The sequence below is a fragment of the Schistocerca serialis genome, chromosome 9 (genome assembly GCF_023864345.2).
Source record: "Schistocerca serialis cubense isolate TAMUIC-IGC-003099 chromosome 9, iqSchSeri2.2, whole genome shotgun sequence".
Taxonomy (NCBI): domain Eukaryota; kingdom Metazoa; phylum Arthropoda; class Insecta; order Orthoptera; family Acrididae; genus Schistocerca; species Schistocerca serialis.
The window spans coordinates 275639172-275659532 of NC_064646.1; the positions used below are offsets into that span (position 1 = coordinate 275639172).

General features: G+C 38.2%; 1 protein-coding gene across 1 annotated transcript in view; it reads right to left on the reverse strand.

The window, feature by feature from the left end:
* Window positions 1-20361, reverse strand: part of LOC126418931 (calcium uptake protein 1 homolog, mitochondrial) — a 538349-nt gene that overhangs the window by 249776 nt on the left and 268212 nt on the right. The window lies entirely within an intron of this gene.

The following is a 20361-nucleotide window of genomic DNA, read 5'->3' on the forward strand; positions in this document are numbered from 1 at the left end:
AGTCATTTGGAAGGAAACAAAGTCTCAAATGACTGGAACAGGGGCTTGTAAAACCACTGTTCACGAAAGGAAGTAGGAAAAGTGTTTTAATTACAGAGGAATCACCCTGTTATGACACTGTCTTAAGATAGTGGAAAAAATGATCGAAAAAAGATTAATTTTGTTGTTAGAAAACCAATTTGAAGAGGAACAACATGGATTCAGAACTACAGGAACAACAGACCTCATATTTGTACTGAGACAGTTAATGGAAAAGTATTGGGAAAAGAGTAAAGAGCCCTGGATTTGGAAGAAGTATATGACAGTGTGTTAAGGTGTTAAATCTGGGAGTGTTTAGAAAAACTAATGGTTCCAACTTCCTAACAAGGGAGATGAAACTGCTATATGAAGGCAAAAAAGTTGTGTGCAAGTGGGTACTGACAGAGCAAACTGGTTCAGGTCAGAGAGAGGAGTGCAACAGGCTAATGTACTTTCCCATTACTTTAATCCTCTTATGGATGTGATTATAAAGGAAATTGAGGAGATAGGAAATGGTGTTGTTGGTGTTTTACACTTTGCTGATGATGTAGCTATTTGGGGAGAAACAGGACTAGAGGTACCAGTACAGTGAAGATGATATGAATGGAACTCCAAGTTTAAAGAGTAGCAGCTGACAGAAAGCAAGAGCAAGCATCTAGCAATGATTATGCAGTGGACATATGCCCAGGCAGCCTGATTTTGGATGGAGAGAAAATTATATGGGTGGAAGCTTTCAATTACCTGTGAGACAGAATATCAATGAATGGAAATGGTGTATTAGAGGTATAAAACAAAGTAAGAAAGGTATCTAATTTTTTCATTAACTGGGGAACCTTGTGGGGGACAAGGGAGTTTCTGCAAGAGAAAATGTTTGAAACATACCTCCTGCCAATTATGCCATACAACTTGAGCATGCTGCAAAGTTAGCAAGACAGATTTGAGCAATTTACAAGTATGTGAAATGCAATTTCTGTGATCAGCCTTGCAGAAGATTAGGAGAGACAAAATTAGGAACGAAGACCTCTTTCAGTGAGAGACTGAGAACTGCATGGTTCAAGTGGTTAGGACATGTGAAGAGGATGAAGGATAACCACCTGCCAAAAAATACCTAGATAGAAATGTGCAAGGGAAAAGACCAATAGGGTGACCCAGAAAAAGTTGGCTGGATCAGGTTAAGAAACATCTGAATACTAGAGAAGGAAACTGGGAAACAATATCAAGACAACAAGTGTATCAAGATAGAGTAAAATGGAAGCAAATTGTTCCTAAATACCTTATCCTGCCCACTAGAAGGGTAAAAAGAAATAGAAGGATCTGAGTAGTGATTCTGTAGAGAAGTAGTAGAAAAGTGTAGTTTTAAGACTTTTCTAATAAATTTGCTTTAACTGTTCCGGAATATTTTATTTATGGTCTCATAGAAGTTACTTTCCAGTAATCCCTTATGTACTATGTATTTACAACCAGGATAATACATTATTAAAACTTCATTATAATGGACCTGTTGCTCCAGATTATCTTTCATTTTCTATTACTGTGTTTGTCATATGGTCTGTATATAACATTAAGCAAGTCTTTAAAAGTAAATAGAAAGTGTATAGTGCTGTGATGGTGAAACTGGCTTGTTTGAAAGACCCAGTCAATTTCCCCTCCCAATCTGCGCTTGTGCTCCATCTCTGAAGACCTCATTATCAGCAGTATCAATAGGATACTGCTTCTCGCCTTACAGAATGTAAAGTGTGTGGTAGAGCCATGGGTGTCCAGCAGAAATTTGTCAAATGTGAGACAAGATTCTAAAATTGCCATTGTTTATATAACTGATTTAGTGAGTTTGAAGATTTGTCTTTACTGCAAAAATTAAGTTTGACAGAAAGTACACAAAACTTATTGTATCTCAAGTGCTGAGATTGATTCACACAATATGTTTTTGAAGGTGGACTACTGTTGTATCTGAAAAGTAAGCACATTTCATTATGTGACTCTTCAAGATTTCCTGGCAGATGTGGTGTAAATAGTCTTCACATGTTTGCCACTGGATCACGTTGTGCAAATTCCACAATATTTCCTTGGAGCAACTGCCCGACATCTTCAGGTGGTTCAACCTTGCTGGTGGCTAGGTATGACTGACGTCAGTTGTACCTAGCCACCAGCAAGGTTGAACCACCTGAAGATGTCGGGCAGTTGCTCCAAGGAAATATTGTGGAATTTGCACAACATGATCCAGTAGCGAACCCGTGAAGACTATTTACCACATTTCATTAGTTTATGCAAAGTACACAAAAGCATATACAGTACTTGAGCTAGTGGTGAGAGGAAATCAAATTAGTTCCATGATGACTGGTGAAATAGTTTTAAGATTTCATGACACATAGTTCTGGGTACACTTACTGTTAGTCAGTATCCTCAACAGGTTGATGCTATTTTGCTCATGCTGTATACACTTATCAAAGTACATCTTTTTACATTATCAGTATCATTAAAGAAGGCACTTCTTTCAGATAATAATCTGAAATTACTTTCTCATCTGCTTATGTCCGAAACATCATTTGAGCTAGGAAACGAAAGTTGTGAATATTCAAAAAGATATTTTTATTCATATACCGGTCCAAATAGCCCGCCCAGTTGGCCGTGCAGTCTAACGCATGGCCTTCCAGGCGGGAAGGAGCGCCAGTCCCCGGCACAAATCTGCCTGGCAGATTTGTGTCGAGGCCCGGTGAGCTGGCAAGTCTGTGGATGGTTTTTAGGCAGTTTTCCATCTGCCTTGGCAAATGTGGACTGGTTCCCCTCATTCTGCCTCAGCTACAATATGTCATCAATTGCTGTGAAAACAAGTTCTTCACATACTCATACGCTACCATAACAAACATAGGGGTTACACTTGTCTGGTGTGAGACGTTCCCTGGGGGTCCACCGGGGGCTGAACCATACAATAACTCTAGGTTCGACGTGGGGCGGCGGAGGGGTGAAGTGGACTGCCGTAGCCATCGTGGGGTTGCGGACCACTGCGGCTGTGGCAGGGATGGAGTCTCTCCATCATTTCTAGGTCCCCGGTTAAAATAACATAACATAACTGTTCCAAATAATGTTACCTGAAATATTAAAAATATGAATGACCCAAAAAACACTGTTAAACATCAACAAGAAATGTGGAAAAGGTTCCTTTGATTAATATTTTTAAAAATTGTTAGGGGAAAAATGCTTATTCAACTATGCTGCCAAACTTCATTTGCTTACAAAACTACTCATCTGATCTTTTTACTGTTGACTGAAATATTGTAAGTTAAATATATATGTTATTTAATAGGATAAGTCTATATCATGATAGTCCTCCTGTCTACAATTTTGACACTTTACCACTCTGACTGTGTACAAGAATGACATATGTTAAACATTTAGCAAACTCATTAGCAAAGTATTTTCAGATTTTCAATGCTTTAACATGTTTCTAAGTTTCCTTCACACTACAATAACAACAAAAAACTTAACACACATAATTAAGACCTACTTTGTCAGTGGTCTTACAACACCATATGCTTGAGCAATGCAGACAAAGACCGTTGAGCCTACATCTGTGTATACAAGGATTCAACATAGATGAGCAGTATATAGCTCTTTATAAGCACAATAACTAACAACTCATGGCTTATTGGTGAATTATTTATTTTCACGGTAGATCTAAGCATCTGAAAGTTGGGAGCAGCAAAAGTACTGGGTGGAGGGTGTAATGTAATAGATCAAGATGAATGAATAATGGGACACAACACATTTGATTTATAAACTAAATGATAAACTCTTTGTAACACATGTAAATGTTAATGAACACATTTTTATTTCCAAGTAGCTTATAAGTGGCATTTTATGAACACAGCACAAAAAGGACTAGGTTCAGCATAATGTAGATTCAGATAGATACAACTGAATTGGATCCTCCTGATCTAGTATGAATGTGGTAAAGCAAGAGTCTGTTGTGATGAGGATCATGATGAAGTCATGATGTAGATAAAGACAGTAGTCTGCCATGACATATGTCGTGACAGTAGGTGATGGATACAGGTTCACATAGAAGAATACCAGTTGTAGAAACACCAAATAGGGGGAAGGCCAGCGTCACAGGAGGCAAAGCCTTTGAGGGTGATAGCTAACTGATTAGTGCAGATTGTTCTGTGTATTTTTGATGGATGCCCACTGAGATGCCAAGAATGGTGAAGGCCATTGTCAAAGGAGGGAAAGGCTCCAATGGTGATACCTGGCAAGTTAGCATGACATGCCTAGTGTGAACTCTGGAAGAGCAGGCTGCTGGGTGCAACCAGAGATGCTCTCATGGATGGGCTACTGCTCACAGCTGGCACAAAGTGTGGAGTATGAGCCTGAGCTTATGCTGCCTGCTTGTTGTAAGTAGTGTCTTAAACAGGCAGCAGGTGGAAGGATGTGTGTGCAGCATTTGACGAGCATGTGCCCCGCAGGTGTAACATAGTGCAGTAATTGCAAAGCCATTATTACCGGTGTGCACACTGATTGTCACTGAGGTTGGCACCTCTGGTGATGTCTTGAGTGGTTAATGTGTTAATAGCTGTGCTTATTTTTGTGGCCTGTGTGGTGCCAAACATGCTGTGTAATTGTGTTGCTCAGCATTTGTCCTATCTCTAGTGCAGAATCACCTGAGGCTCTGGAGCAGACTACATGCTGATCACAAGGGTTGTGCCAGTAACAGAGGAGGAGGAGATTCGTGTTTTATGTCCCATCGACAATGAGACCATTACAGATGGGCCACTAACAGAAGTGGCCAGCTGTAGCTGGATATATGGCATTCCTTCCTGCTTAAGGAAAAGCTGGTGATGCCATCTTGAAATTAGCCACAGATCTTACGTCCCCTCCACCATGGGGGGAGGTGGAGGGGGAGGGGGGGGTGAAAGGACTGCCAACCCAATGATGAGGAATGAGGAGCAGTGTTGATAGGCATCCACAAGAAAGCGTTGCCTGCCCTCATCAATGTGGTGGATGGCAAAGTGTGTGGGGTCCTCTTCATGGCTGTAACCCTTTTCCTGAAATCTGGGTTCCAGAGTTATGAAGTGGTTGTGGTTGTAGAGGAACCAGGTGTGGCTACAGAGGATATTGGTAAGATGCCTGAAATGAGAACAAAAATGCAGGAGTGTGGTTGCAGTGATGAGAATATGATATGCTGTGCCATCCTTGTGAGGAAGGCTGGCCATGGCTGCATCATTTTAATGAAGCCACGATGCTGTGGGAAGAGCATTGGATGCAGCTGGAGGAGGTGACAGGAGAATGATGGTGCTGGCAAGCTGGGTCTACCTGTGGTGTTCTGTACGTCTTTTATGGACTGTATGAACTGCCTGTCCAACATATGAGAGGCCACATTGACATGCATGCATTCCATCTTTAGGCCACAAGTGGCCCATCGGGACCATCCAGCCGCTGTGTCATCCTTGGCTGAGGATGCAGATAGGAAGGGCTCTCCCAGTCGTTACGATACTTTTCTTTGATCGGAGAAACTACTATTCGGTCGAGTAGCTCCTCAATTGGCATCATGAGGCTGAGTGCTCCCCAAAAAATTGCAACATCATCACATGGTGGCCCGGATGGTCACCCATACAAGTGCTGGCCATGCCCAACAGCACTTAACTTCGGTGATCTGACAGGAACTGGATTATCCACTGCAACAAGGCCGTTACCCACATTCACATGGATTCTTGTAAAGTCCATCCTTCCAGAGCATCAAATCATTTTTAGTGAAAACCAATAGTGCACTGTCTTTGGTGGAGGATGAAAAATCACATTTACTTAGTACTTGCTGAAGATTCATCCGATTTTGATGATAAGCTTCCCACATATGGCAGGAAAGCCATGTCTTTAAATCTTTCAGTACATTGCTTATGGCCACCTTTGGTTTCATTCATAGTGCCTTGTGTGTCTGCTATGGCAAATCTCCTTTGGCTTCAAAACACTCTCTTTAAGTATAGGAGTTTGTCCTGCAGACTGTTCTCATCAGAACAATGTGTGCATTGTGAACTAAAGTTCTGAGAACACTCATTGTCTGCAGAGGATGGTGGCAGCTATTTGCATGTAAATATAAATCTGTATGCATCACATTCCAATACACTTATGTCCCAAGGTGCCATCATCTTTGTACTGAAGGAAAACATTCAAAAATGGAAGGCATCCCTCCTTTTTAATTTCCATTGTAAACTGGATTTGTGCATGGATAGAATTCAGATGTTTTAAAAATTCTTGTAATGTGTCTTCACCATGGGGCCACACTACAAATGTGCCATCAAATTTGTCCAAAATATTGAGGGCTTTAAATAGCCTTTTCCTCAGTTTCTTCCCTAAATAAATCAGCCACCAAAGGAATAAGGGACTATGCATGGTGATACCACCATTCTGTTCAAAAATTCATTATTAAATAAAAAGTATGTTGAGGTCATTACATGTCTAAACAAAGCCTAAATACCTTTATCAGTACTTCTGTGATATCTGTGATAATGATTCTAAAAGAAGAATCTTTGTGAACAAAAACATCACATCACAGCTGACTAATAGATCAGAACTGTTCAGTTTCAATGATTTTAGCTTGCCAATGAATTCTCAGAGTTCTGCAAGTGATTATTACATATTTCCATAAGAGGCCTTTATAACAGCGCCAAGTGTGTAACGCTTATAGTTTGGAGAGTCAATGTTACTCACTATTGGATGCGTAGGAACTTCTTTCTTATGGATGAAAATGAATGTGTGTTTGAATTGTTTGTCTTGTGCACTGTCTTAGGGTGAGGAGCACTGGAGGCTCTTGAGCAGACTGGATACTGTTCACTGGTATTGTGCCAGAAGTTGAAGTGGCTGGCCTATGACGGGATATATGCCACATTGATTGTTTGTCATATAAATACATGTTGTATGCTTAATCTTTTTTATAATTTGAAGTTGAACAAAAAACATGAAATGACAGTATACAAGGTGTGATTGGAAAGTTTTAAAAATGAATCTGCTACTGCTTACAGGTTTGGCGGACAGGTACACGGAGGGTGGGGAGTGAGTCATTGCCTTGTCCTTGAAATGCCCTCTTACAGGAAACTGTATTTCCTTTATTCAGTTCACTGTGGCAGCTGTTAAGGTGCGGGTCTGTTAGGGCTTGTTGCCAGATAGTGTCTGCATGAAAATGGACATAAAAATAGAGCAACGAGTTTGTGTGAAATTTTGTTTTAAAACTGGGAAGTCAGCTTCTGAAACTTACAAACTATTAAAAACAGATTTTGGAGATAATTGTAAGACCCCATCAAATGTTTTTGTCTATTACAACAGATTTAAAAATGGCTGTGAATCATTTGAAGATGAACCACAGTCTGGTCGTCCTTCCACCTCAAAAACGAATAAAAATGTTGTAAAAGTTCGCCACTTAGTGCACTATGATCATAGACTTACAATTAGGGAGTTGGCTGATGAATTTAATTTAAGTTTCTATGGAGTTCGGTCAATTTTAACTGAAGATCTGAACATGCATCAAGCATCCACAAAATTCGTTCCAAAAGTGTTGTCAAGTGACTAGAGACAATACCGACCTGAAGTGTGCCAAGAACTGATTAATCATACTAAAAACAATGCAGATTTGTTAAATAGGGTAATTACAGATGATGAATCATGGGCATATGGATATGATCCTGTAACCAAAGTGCAGTCTTCGCAGTGGAAGACTCTAGCTTCACCATGACCAAAAAAAGCACGACAAAGTCAGTCGACAGTGAAGACAATGTTGGTGATTTTTTTTTATTCACTGGTATTGTGCATCATGAATTTACCCCTGGAGGACAGACAATTAACCAGCAATACTACAGATGTGTCCTTGAGTGTTTGCACGAAAAGGTGCGGAAAGCCTACATTGTGGAAAGACAGGAGTTGGGTGCTACACCATGACAATGCTCTGGCTCATCATGCCTTCTCCATCGTTGAATTTTTGACCAAATTCAAAATTCCTGTGCTTCTGCAACCGCCATATTCCACTAATTTGGCCCCTGTGGACTTCTACCTGTTTCCTAAACCGAAATTTTCACTGAAAGGGAAGTGATTTGACTCGATTGAAGACATCCAGGCAAATACAGAGAGTGTCCTTAACACACTTCAGGAAAAAAATTTCCAGGAATGTTTCCAAAGGTGGAAACACCATTGGAGTCAGTGTGTTTAGTCAGAAGGGGACTATTTTGAAGGAGTTGCATCACAGTAGCATGTAAGTACCACCATTGTAAAGTTACAAGCCCATTCTTAAAACGTTCCAGTCATACCTCGTATGATTGGAATTTCAGATACAAATGTTAGAAAAATGAAAGCTTAAATAATTATATCCCTAATTAAGAATTTATAATTTTAGTTATTAGAAAAACAATGTAAGAATTGATGAAATGCAAACTTATTAGATCTCACTAACATTCTATTATTTTAATTGTTAGTGATACACACAATGTGAGTTTTGGTTTGAAGAAATGCAAACTTACTAGATCTTATTATGGAAATTTTAATTTTTTATTACTATTTGTAATTATAAGAAAATTTAAATGTTTTTGTCAATAAAGCATGTACTTATTCACAGTGTTAAAATATTTTTATACTTCTGAGCATGCATCTGCCAACCAGTACCAGTATTTGCAGAAGAGTACAAGTCAATATAGGGCAGTGAATATCAGGTTGCATCTGTGTAATCTTTGTTTCACAGAAATGTGCTTAAAATTTTATGAAATGAGCAAGTGAACTTATTTGAGATGTATAAGTTTTTATTTAAAAATTATCCAGTCACAAGTGACAAGTAGAGTGGTGGCAAAATTCAACAGGAATGGCTTCAGACCTATTTTATTGCAACAAACAGATACAAACAACTAATTCTCTCAACAACTGGATATACAAGTTAGTATTATTTTACTGGCTGCTTGAAGAGACTAACATTGCACAAAGTTTAATAATAATTTTGGAGCAACAGCAATTAATATGCTGATTTCATCAGTAGTGTAAGCAGGGGATGTTACAAAAGACAAGTAAATTACATAGCCTCTCCAGCCTTTTTGCTTGTTTCCTCCATTGTCATGTTTTGCTCCACTTCTCAGTCAGCAGAAACCAGTAAAAATCAAAAGATTTTGGTCAAATAGGATATGTGATTCAGAATCTGCTATCTAATCTCAGAGATCCTACAATACCGTAGCAAAGTAGCAGCAAGAATTTTATATTTTATTGTTGAATGTTAGTGAACTGTGTAGATGGCAGCTGCCTGAACTGAGAGCACTGCTGCCACACAAACCACATTAGCAATAGATCTCTGTTCAGAAGCAGAAGTTTCCTTAGGATGCTACTTAGACAAAATGACATTGTGACAACAGAATGCATTTACATAGTCCAGGGAAAGGGTTGTTCTTATAGACAGAATATAGAAACATGAGAATAGAACTCCTGTACCTCTCCTGGTTGATTTTTAAACCATCTCTTTCTCCTGGTCAGTTTTTGCACCACCTCTTTGCCTTTGCCTCTGGCCAGGGGTCTATCCTGCTACCCATTTGATGCATCTACTCTCATGAGTCAGTTCTCTAGCTGTTTGAGGTAAGTTTAAGAAAAGATGTTCTGTACAATCTCATGCAAATATTTCTCCCTAGCCTCTATTTAATAACATGAATGTGTAGCTGGCAAGTGGAAACCTCCTCCTATTAGTATAGCATGATTGGGAAGTTTACCTGCAATATTCTTCAGGTTTCTCTGAATCATTCTGCCACTGTAGCTGCTGAGACATATGTCTACAAAAACCCATATGCAATGTTTATCCTCACATTATTTGCATTCAAAGTTTGTAATAACTTCCCCACATACTATTAAGTTTCCTACATCAAAAAATACATACCTTTGGTGTACAGCATGGCTTTGCAATACATTTTTCAATTAGAGTTTAAGATTTCACTATTATTTATTTCTGGTTTCTGTCAGCTTTCTATTCCTAATCTATATGGTTATTATTACTGTCAATAAATAGGAGTATTTATAATACCTTACCACAGATGCTCTTGCAGTTAAGTAATGCAAAATTTTCTCTTTCTGATCTGTAAGGAGAAACCTTTCCATTTGCATGTAATTTGGCTCACCTACACCTTTCTTTGATTACAAAAGTTCATCATTGACATGTTGACTGCTACACACACAGTGTTGGACTTTTCATCAGCAGGCTAGGCCAGGCTATGGCAACAGGCACGGGGCAGTACTGTGGCAGCTGGAGATTCCTCTAGACCAAAAAAGCAACCATGTGTAGACAACACACACTTTTGTATCTGAATAATCAGTTCCTTATCTAGTAAAGAGGGCCTTACAATTCTCCACATGATTTTAGATTGTCACAGAACTATCTGAGATTCTGATGTAAACCCTACATTAGGCTCAAAGCCACTGGACCACAATAAAGTCTGAGTATGATACTGCAATTTGAAGGTGGTGCTTCCATCTGTATGCAATGCTAGCTGCCTTGACTTATTAAGCCAGTGGTATAAAGGTATCAAGAATTGTCCTTGAATGCAGGTTGCAGGGGTCATGTGTGTCAACATGAGGTACTATGTCCAGTTGGTTGCACCGAGTGTATTCAATAGCTACCAACAGAGGCCCCCCCCCCCTCCCCTTATCATCTGAGGTGGGGCCTCTTAGCAGACAAGTGTCCACTGTCCTTCCTCTTCAACCAGTCAAATATTTTTCGGAAGTGCTCCTTTAGCCAACTAAAATTATAGATCCTCAGTGCTTGTCCAAACTTTACATGAAATTCACCCACAGGCCCTACAGACAAAGAATTTTGTGCTCAATCTGATGTGCTTCTGTCAGTGAGCAGCTGTGGGTTTTCTCAGCCAACAATACCATACAACATTTATGCCTTATATCTTTTGCTAAGGAATATGGGACATTAGTGCTGCCAGTACCCTCATTTGCTTTCCACCCAGATATTTGTGAAGTTAGCATAGTCCAACATTTCCAGTAATGCTGAAGGTGCCATAGCTTTTGCCACTGTAACTCACGGGTATCTTGAACATGTTGATCTTGATCATCCCTGCTTTTAGTTGTTTCCAAACAGTGGACTACTATCCTTGTGTTAGCACATCAAAAGTACAGTATCTATCCATTCCTCACTGTTGAGAACCATGTGATTACATGTGATTTTGTGCTAATCAAAGCAATTAGAGAGTAACAGAGAAACTACAAAAGCTCTACTTTGTGGTCCAGATGGGCCAATTGGGGCCAACCAACTGCCGTGTCACCTTCTGCAAGCACCATCATTTGGATTGAGTACTGAGGGGCCCAGGGTTACCACACTGCTCTCTTGGCTGTTGTTGGCTTTCTTGACCTCAAGCCACTACTTTCAGTAAAGTAGCTTCTCAAATGGCATCATGGGGCTGAGTGTACCCTGTTCTATTCCTCCCACCAAGGACAAATCCCTGACAGTACCAGGAATTGAATCCAGATCCCCTGCATACAGCCAGACAAGTTGATCACTGAACTATGGAGTCATTCAGAGAAACTACAAGGAGACTGTTATAAGTAGAGATCAGACTGCAGGGCTGTTGCACTGTATGCAGTGCAAAGCTACACTGCTAAAATCATGATCTACAAAGAATTAACACAAGAAAATGGAAATGAACCATGATGCTTCTAGACAGCAGTAATGATAACACACTAAGTTCTTCTTTGAGAACTGAACCTGAAGTTACTGAGAATGACACTGACACTACTGCATTGCACACTGACTGTGCAGCTCTGTAGGTTTCAGAAAAAAAAACTAGGTAAGAGTTTTCTGTTGCTTGCAGTATTTTTGGGGTGAATATAGGCAACTATCTTGAAGGAGTTTCATCGAATTTACAAAATTTCAGGTGAAATTTCAGTTAATGTGCAGTGTTGCTTATGTTACATTGCAAACTAAACGTCTGATTGTGTGCCCTCTGGTATCAGAAGGTGAATATTCTTAAACAAAAGGACTGAATGAATAGTATGTATGTAACTCTTTGAGCCGAGAGAACTAAAGTAAAAGAAATGAAGATTCTTGCAACCATCATTTCTACATCTACATCTGCATCTATCCTCTGAAAACCACTGTTGGACGGTAAAATTCATTCTACCATTCCTGTATGGAGCATGGGAGGAATGCTTGTCTGAATGCCTCTGCATGTGTAGTAATTATTCTAATCTTATCCTCATGGTCCCTGTGTGAGCAACACATAGGGGATTGTAGTATAGGCCTAGAGTAATCATTTAAAGATGGTTCTTGAAACTTTGTTAATAGACTTTCTCAGTGTAGTTTATGCCTGTCTTCGAGAGTCCTCCAGTTCAGTTCCTTCAGTATCTCTGTGACACTGTCCCACAGATTAAATAAATCTATCATTCATGCTGCCCTTCTCTGTATACATTCAGTACCCCTGTTAGTCCTATCTGGTATGGATTCCAGAATCAGCTGCACCAGTGATTTATAAGTAATCTCTTTTGTAGACTGATTGCACTTCCCCAGTTTTCTACCAATAAATTAAAGTCTACCACCTACTTTTTTCATGACTGAACCTATGTGCTCATTCCATTTCATATCCTTACAAAGTGTTGTACCCAGGTATTAGTATGAGTTGGCTGATTCCAACAGTGTCTTGTCGATATTTTAGTCATAGGATGCTACATTTTTTTCATGTTGTGAGGTGCAAAATTTTAGATTTCTGAACATTTAGACAAGTTGCCAATCTCTGCGCCACACTGAAATCTTATCAAAATATTTATGCAGCTGCTTTCAGATAGTACTTGATTACAGATAACTGCATCATTTGCAAAAAGCATGATTTTTACTATTAATATTGTCTGCAAGGTCATTAATATACAACATGAACAGCAAGGGTCACAACACACTTCCCTGGGGCACATCTGAAGTTACTTCTACATCTGATGATGACTCTCCATTTCACTAAATTCCAATTACTCTGCTTCATCACATAAGACAACACACTCAACTTAAATATAATTAGCCTTTTTTTACCTCTAAAGCAAATTCATTTCCTGGATTTATCTTAGATGTCATTTTGTACTGTGTGCTGAGCATTTTTTATCTTTGGAGATGACTTTTGTTTTCTTAGAAATTTTGTAATGTACGTGAACTCTTGACCACCACTGTTTCTTGATATTATATGTAGTCTTCTCTTGGCTGTACAAAATATTTTTAGCTCTTAAACCCAAGGTTTGGACACAGTTAAAATACTTACCTGGCTGATTATTTACCATATCAACTTTAAGTCCTCATATAACTTTAAGCTATGCACACACACACACACACACACACACACACACACACACACACACACACACACATACAGTTCATTTTTTATACTTGCCATTTTAGCATCATAACTTGTAATAACTTGTTTGGCAAACAAGCTGATCAATATATTAATACTGATTCTGTTTGTTTCAACAGTGAATTGTAGGGAAAATGTGGTTAGCTATAATGCTTTGGATGTTTCACAAACTCAGTTACTTCATAAGCTAAGTCAACAAATAAGACTTCGCTCATTAAGTACGAGGGCTATTTGGAAAGTAAGGAACAATAGGTCACAAAATGGAAACCACAGCGAAAATCAAAACTGTTTTATTTGCAATGGTTAGCTACACTTTCCAGCTACTTCTCTACACAGTCGCCACTCAGACTTAGACATCTGTTGTAGCATTGTACCAGCTTTTCAATTCCCTCATTATAGAAGATAGTCACCAGCGCTTTTTGACAATTTTCTACTCTGGACTGCAGCTCATTGTCTGTGTCAAAATATTGTCTTCATAGCCAGTGGTTCATTAAAGCAGATATGCACCTCAGGGGTAGCCAATCTGTGGAAAGCTTCATCAGATTGTTCCTTACTTTCTGAATAACCTTCGTATTTTTAAGGCCTTATATAGACTTGTATGAAAAATATGACTACATGATCTTTTAGATGTGTGAGTCCTCTACTGCTTATGACAGTATTGTGGGTGATCAAACACTTCCCATCAAAAACGCTGCAGGAGCATCTTCATTGCCCCTACAGAGTATGGCCGAGAATTGTCATATAGAATGAACTGCATGACAGTTATGTTATGTGGATGGCATAGCTTCAGGTGAAATCTTTCGCCAGGCCCTCATACATGGCAGGAGACACTAATTTATAGCCATATTTATGTTCTCACTGTGAGCTCAGAATGGAAAAGAGTGACATGAAGCAATCGATGGGCATACTAGACACAGTGTCCAATGCATCTGTGCTAAGCTTTATCAGATTTTCACTGTATTTTCCATTTCGTTACCAATTTTTCCTTACTTTCTGAATAACCTTCATTATTTTTAAGGCCTTATATAGACTTGTATGACAAATGTGACTACATGATCTTTTAGATGTGTGAATTCTCTTCTGCTGACGACAGTATTAAGTTATCTTCCAGTTTTATTTAACTAAGAAATAGTTTACAAAATTGATACTGAATTTTCTTAACATTTTTTGTAGACTCTTGCCTGATATAAACTACAATATTAGCCAGATACAAATTATCATGGCACTTGCAACTAGTAATAGAGGAATTCTCAATCCACAGTTGAACGATGGCATTCTAGAGGAGAGTGATAGTACATGGGGAGCAGCCATTGTTATCATGCCAAAGAAATCTTATGATGACAGGGGTGAAGAAATATAGGTTTTGTTGCAATTACCAACAACTGAATGCAAGAAAAGTGTCAGGTGCATATCCTACATTGAATATAATGGAAACATTGGACAACCTAGGTCAATTTAAATACTTCTCCATGATGAATTTAAAAAGTGAATATCGACAGTTGAAAGTTGTTCCAGAAGACTGGGTGAAGACTGTGTATACCAGCCTATGGGGTCACTATCAGTGTTGACAGATGTTTGGACTTAAGGATACACCAGCTATCTTTCAAAGATTATCAGACGGAGTGCTAAGGTGATTAAAGCCTTGTCAGTGTATGATCTATTTAGATAATATTATTATGTTTTTTAAAGGTTTAGAGGAACACACACAATGGCTGGAAGAAGTTTTTAAGAGATTTTGTTTGGCATATTTAAGTTATATGTAGAAGAGTGTCATTTCATGTCCACAAAGTTAAACCATGTAGGTCAAGCGATTAGCCAAGACAGTGTGAAGACTGACATAAGATTAATATGGGCTGTCCATCATCTCTTATGTCTGCAAATAATGAAACAACTCAAATCATTTTAGGTCTATGTAATTATTATAGAAAACTTGTCATGGGATTTTCTGAAATCTTTAAACTGTTAATTTCCTTGTTAAAAAAGGTCTGAAATTCTAATGGACAACCAAATGCCAAACTGCATTCAAGAAATTGAAAGAGATGCTAACAACTAGCCTGGTATTAACATTTCCAATTTATGGAAACAAATTTAACCTATCCTGTGATGCAGGTAACAGATAATTGAATGTATTCTGAGTCAGGACATAAATGGCAAGGAAAATCCAATAGCATATGCATCAAGGCAGCTGAATAAAGCTAAACAGAATTACTCAACCACAGAGAAAGATATGTTGAGTGTCATATATGGTATTACCTATTACTGTTGTTATCTGTACAGTAGGGAATTCAAAGTCATAAGAGATCAGGCAGCATTAAAGCTAACCACAACAGGCATACATTTTCAGGAAAATCTATGTGTTTCTTCATTTACTTGTCAATAGTTATGAACATGTTTGTCCTAATAATTAAATTTAATTAAAATTAGTAAGTAGTCAAATAACATGAAATTCACTAAAACTTCTTGCAAATACAGGTGGTTTTTCAAAATTGTATTATCTCTCAAATGTCATATAAAAATATGATCAGTGATAAAAGACAAGAAAAGAAAAAAAAAATGGAGCAGGAGCCAAGCCGTCACCTCACAAATGTTTGTCTTACTATGCTCGAACCCTTATCGCTTGACCTCCAGAAAAGCTGACCAATGGCCTTCACTCCTTTCGTGACAACACCACCGTACCTAACATGAATAAAAATCTAATTCTTTGAGGGATGTCTTACTAGTGGTCTGCTGCTTGATTCCAGTCACCATCATCACTATCAGTACACATTGAGGAAAAGGACCTTCTTACAGTTGTTTCTTCCCTCACTGACGAGGTTCGCCTACCAGCCCCAACAATGTTGACATGCTTCTCTTTTTCAGAAAAGAATTTATTGTTGTTGCAAGTCTGTGTATTTTATGTACTGTACATCTGCTACCATCAGTTATTTTGCTGTTCAAATACTAAATCTCATCTACTACTTTTAGTGTCTCTTCTCTAACCTAATTTCCTTATAGCTATAGAATTAAAATGCCTGATTTATTTTGTCTATATCCAATATCCTTGTTTCACTTTTCTTGATATTCATCCTATTATCTGTTTTAAAAATGATACCCAATCTAAACATCCTGTGAATGTTGAAGTTCTTTTTATTACTGTGCATGTTAATATAAATTGGAGGGAAATTTCATTTTATGCAAGACACAATAATTTTATAGTTTTTCCTTCACTCATATATGTTTCACCATTATTTGTGCTATCTTCAGTGGGTTTATTTGTTTATTTCCTTTCTGAAAAATTGGTGTTTCGTGTTAACCTTTAAAGAAACTTCTGATACAAAATATTTACATTTGTAAAATGAGCTCTTATTATCAAGTATTTTAAAGTAGTGCACATACAGTACTGAGTTGAGACATATATAAATCAGCCAAGGCATTCTATACTGTTATTTTACAACAAGACTAAATGTTCTAGTTTTATAGCAAATTTTGAAATCAAGTAGGTGTATGCATTTCTTTACACACCACACATGAAACTGTCGTTTGTTTATGCTGGTAATTTTAGATCGGCTGCACAATTTACAGCTTGTCATCTGCAAACAAACATGCTGCAAGACAAATGGACACCACACAACCATAACCATAACAACATGTAATGGTGGCAGAAACTCTATGCTTGGTGAACAAAAGCATATATAATGACAGCAGCAAAAGAAATAAGCATATTACTTTGGCACAAATACAGGAAAACACACCACAACATCAAAAAAATGTAAGTAACATGCTAAAGAATCTGATATATAGCAATTCTCAGTTTTAAATGCATAAAAACAGAAAATAAACAAAATATTTTGCTGTTTGCAGATGACAAGCAGTAAATTGTGTAGTGGATCTAAAGCTACCAGTATGAACAACCAGTAGCTTTTCGTGAAGTGTGTAAAAAATATATATAGATTCACTTCATTTTGAAATTTAGTATAAGAATAGAACCTTTAGACATACCATAAATGAACACCATAGAATGACTCAACTCACCGATACATATCTCAGCTGTGTACTGTATAAAGATTAATGTAAAATATTTGACAATAGTCACTCATGTTACAAATGTAAATATTTTATACAAGTTTCTTTAGAGGTTAACATGTAACAAAAGTTTTGCAGAAAGAAAATGAACAATAAACCCATAGGAGATAGCAATAAAGTGTTGAAACAAGTCTGGGTGAAAGCAAAAACTACAGAATGGGTTCCCATCTAAGATGGAATTCCTCTCCAGTTCCACTAAGCAGTCTGTTTGTTCTATTGATTTTCCAACCCTTTTACCATCTCTGACAGTACTACAATGTCATTGGAAAATCTCAAAGTTTTTATTTCTTCTCACTGAAAAAAATTCTTATTCCAGATTTCCCCCTGATGTCTTGTAATGTTTGCTCAATGCACAGATTGAATAACATGGGAGATAGGCTACAAAAGTATATTTGACTTTTAATATGTCTGTTCTTCCTAAATATGTAATGATGAGCTTTATGTAGTTTAAAATCCATATGTACCAAACTTTTAAAGTGTTTTAAATGTCAGGATTTTGAACATGTTGCACTAGCATGGAAGGGTCAGACAAATTGTGGTGAAGCCACCCACGAATTTGGCAGTACACATAAATTTCCACTATCATCTATAAATTTTGGGGAGTCACCCAGTCTGGAGGTGAGATTTTTCTATTTACTTGGAGGAGAAGACAACTCAGGAAATTAGTGTGACCAAATGAGCACCATGTAGTGAAGCAGAAAAGACTTAAAAGGCACACCAGACACATATCTTTACAACATCAAATGCTGACACAGGAAGTTAGCAAGCTGACAGACTGAGACCAGTGATGGAGAAGAAAACAAACATGTAACCGCAAATGTACTTGATGAGGCACAAAGCAAATTACTTCCTTGAAGCAAATGCCAAAGGTCACAAACAGTGTACTGCAAACCACTCCTAAGGAACGAACAAAGACTGAATAATCATCATATGTACAATAGTTAAATATCCATCCCATCTTTGAAAGTTATGAATGGTGCAAAAAGCAGTACATCTAAAAGACTGAACCCACAGGTACCAAATTTCTCAATTCCAATTTTGTCTGACAACTGAACAGGTGCTGTGGAATATGAAGTTTGTCTCTTGGACCACTGAGCTCTTCATTCAACCCACCATCTGGTTTAGGTTCCCAAACACAGTGGAAGGATAAAGTGAAAGACAAAGAAAAAGCTCTCCACTATGATGGCTCCCATACTGCAGTGGAACAGAAATGATTCAGGTCCCATGTAGAGGGACTGAAACTCCTAGCTAAGCTTGTGTTTCCAAGAAACAATTTTTAGCTCACTGACATGCCTTGCTAAAGGGATTTCCCCCCACTGCAGTAATGGCCTTACTGGTGAAAGGGCCAAAGAGGGGGAGGGGGGGTGGTTGTGTTTGTGAGTAACACATATCACTCCTCTAATAAACTGATAGTTACTGACCTCTAAGCAGTTACTGTTGAAAATCATGGGGCTCTTTACTTACCGCTATAAGAGACACAGGATTACAAAGCTCTCAAAGATAATACAACTCCCCCAATCATTCATCATACTGGGAGACTTTGCTGCACACAATATGTTATGGAGTTCATCCTCTACCTGTCCAAGGGTTTTAGTTTTAGAAGGTCTCATAATGTACCAGAAGCTGCGTATCCTCAATAATGTCAACCACATATATTTGTCCTTTTTGAATGACTCCAGCCTGACATCTAGATTAGATAAATGTAGTTTCCTTGAGGCAAAAGTGCTGTATATAGGCAATATATTAAGCAAAGAAGCTCACTAGTCTATGCTGGTACATATAGATACTGTAGATGGTCTACCACCTCTCAAAACTGTCAAAGAATTGGAATAATTTCCAGGCAGATTCAATTACTACACAAAATTCATCCTCAATGAAGCTGACATTGTGCATCCAATTAACTATCTGTGGAAGAAAGGTGTCAAATGTTGTTAGTCAGCAGCCTGTCAGACATCTTTTCTGCGTCTAAAGCAGTGACTGAAATCTGTGATACTGGTACAGTCTTGACATATTAAAATGCCAGCAGTTAAATTGTTACCTAAGTTGCTATAAGGGGCTCAGGTAAACTACTCCAGATAGAGAAAAAAGTCTTAGCTGTAGTTTATTGAGTCAGGAAATACCCTGCATATATCTTTACAGTGCCCATTTTCTACTGACCAGAAACTGCTAAACATGTCATTCAGTTGGAAAGACTGGGCAGCACTTACAACAGTCACCTTATGCCTCACCAATTACCATTATGATATTTACTAAAGACTCATCTATCAGTATGCCAGTGCTAGTTACCAATGTGTCCAGATGATGAATTCAACATGAATGAGGCCACATATTTGTCACAGACAAATTTCCAATCACTGACCATAAACTAGCCCCAATAATGCATTGGATACATCTTTGGCCATGTATTGTTCAGTTGCTCCATCAAAGGCACAGTGGAATGTCACACATTTAGGCACTAACTCATCACAATGTGTGTGGGTGAGGTACTGACACTGACACTGAATGGATGTTGTGGACCTGCTATGCATTCACAAAATACCCTGTCCTAAACCTGAGTACCCTTTGCAACCTGTTCAAGGGTGCAATGAGACTGCTGATTATAATAACAGTGCCAAGATGTACTACAATTCAGGCAATTTCAGTTATCTTTACACTTGGGAGAACATTCCACACAATAACATCTGACAACAAGCATTAATTTATTAGCATACTGTTCAGGTACTCCTGTTAGTGCAAAGGCACCCAACATCCAAACACTTCTCCTTCCTTTGCAGTTTGTATAGTATCTAATTCCAAGATGAAATGGTGCTTCACAAGATTTCAGATAAAATCTTGATGAAAATGTTCTTTACATGGCTTTACAATCACTTTTTTCTGTTTGCAACACTTCAATTGTAACAAATAGATAGGAAATGTATGCCTTTGGCACAACAGGTAACTTTTC